At 40.8% G+C, this 1930-nt stretch overlaps 1 pseudogene; it reads left to right on the forward strand.

Moving 5' to 3' along the window:
- Window positions 1-713: 713 nt before the first annotated feature.
- On the forward strand, window positions 714-832 carry LOC118609132 (annotated as a pseudogene).
- Window positions 833-1930: the final 1098 nt, after the last annotated feature.

Consider the following 1930-nt stretch of genomic DNA (forward strand, 5'->3'; position numbering starts at 1 on the left):
TGGTGTTTGCAGGTCAGGAGTCTGCACGGCCTCCCTGGGTCCCTGGTTCAGTGTCTCTCATGAGATTCTGGTTAAGTTTTCAGCAAGGGCCCGGGCGTCATATGGAAACGCGACTGAAGAAAGATCTCCTTCCAAGTTCGTTATATGGTATTTGCAGAATTGCATTCTTTTTTGCCGATTCCACTGGGAGCCAGAGTTTCTAGCTGGTGGTTGACAGGAGGCTGTCCTCAGTTCCTTGCTACATGGCTGTTCCCAACATGGCAAGTTGCTTTGTCAGGCAATGGAGGGAGTTCGCGACCAAGGCGGAAGTCAGATTTTTGTGATCTAATGATGGAGATGATAGCTCCTAACTTTGAAATGTTTTGCTGGTGACTGAAAGTAAGGGGATATGAAAGATTATGGGTGTTGGGAGGCAGGAGGCTCTGAGGACCGTCTTAAGAAGCAGCCTTCTCTGAACATTTTCCTTTCTTTATTTTTTATTTTTTGCCATTTTGCTGCCTTTCTGGATTGCTGTGTTATAGTGCTCTTGATACCTTTCTGTAAGGAATTAAATAGGAAATGAGGTTTTTATCTTGAATTCCCTGCCACTGAAATCTCCCTCTATGCACCTGCAATGTCATTTGTCTGGGGTTCTCTACTTGGGATTCTACAACTCTTAGGTGTCCATTGGCTGTAGACTGTGCCTTTCGTTAGTGCATCAAAGCTTTTTTTTGGTCTACACCGATGCTACCCTGAATGAACCCGATTCTGTCTGATCTCGGAAGCTAAGCAAGGTTGGGCCTGGTTAGTGCTTGGATCGGAGACCACCTAGGAAGACCAGGTGCTGTAGGCATAAAAAATAAATAAAAAATAAGTGATTGTAAAATGACAAGGTCCTTGTAATCTGTGAGGTCAGCCAAGGGTTGCCTTGCCTAAAAAAAAATAAAAAGGTTTTTTAAAAATTAATTATTTATTAAAATAATTGCTACTTTTTAGAGCAGTAGTAGGTTGACAGCAAAACTGGGTAGGAAATAGAGTTTAAATATACCCCGTGACCCCCACCACATAGAGCCTCCCCAGCTGCCAGTATCTACTACCATTTGTTATGATTAATGAACCCACACCGACACGTCATTATCACTCAAAGTCCAGAATTTACATTAGGGTTCACTCTTGGTGCTGTACATTTTATGGATTTTGACAAATTTATAATGGCGCATATGCACCAGTACAGTGTCATGCAGAAGAGTTTCGATGCCTTAAGTCTTCTCTGTTCTCCGTGTATCCATTCCTTCCCTCCTTCCCCAACCTCTGGCAACCACTACTAGCCTTTTTACTCTCTCTATAGTTTTGTCCTTTCCAGAAGGCCATGTAGTTGGAATCATATACTACGTAACCTTTGCAGATTGGCTTCTGTCACTTACTAATATGCATTCAAGTTTCCCCCATGTCTTTTCATGGCTTGATAATTCATTTCTGTTTACTGCTGATAAATATTTCATTTTTGGGGGTGAATCAAAGTTTATCCATTAATCTGCTGAAGGACCTCTGGGTTGCTTCCACATTTTGGCAATTAGGAATAGAGCTGCTATAAACATTTGTGTGCAGAATTCCGGATGGACATATGTTTTGAACTAATTTGGGTAAATATCAAAGAACATTATTATTGGATCACATGGCAAAGTATGTTTAGCTTTACACAACACTGCTAAACTCTCATTCCAAGTGGCTATACTATTTTGCATTCCCATCAGCAATCAACGCAAGTTCCTGTTGCTCTGCATCTTTGTCAGCGATCGATATTGTCGGTGTCTCATATTATGGCCATTCTAATAGATGTGTAGTGGTGTCTCATTGTTATATCAATTTGCAATTCTCAAATGAAATATGAGATAGGGTATCTTTTTATATTCTTATTTGCTTGTATACCTTTTTTCTTGAGGTATCTGTT

This window comes from Rousettus aegyptiacus, unplaced genomic scaffold, assembly GCF_014176215.1.
Source record: "Rousettus aegyptiacus isolate mRouAeg1 unplaced genomic scaffold, mRouAeg1.p scaffold_m13_p_10, whole genome shotgun sequence".
NCBI lineage: Eukaryota > Metazoa > Chordata > Mammalia > Chiroptera > Pteropodidae > Rousettus > Rousettus aegyptiacus.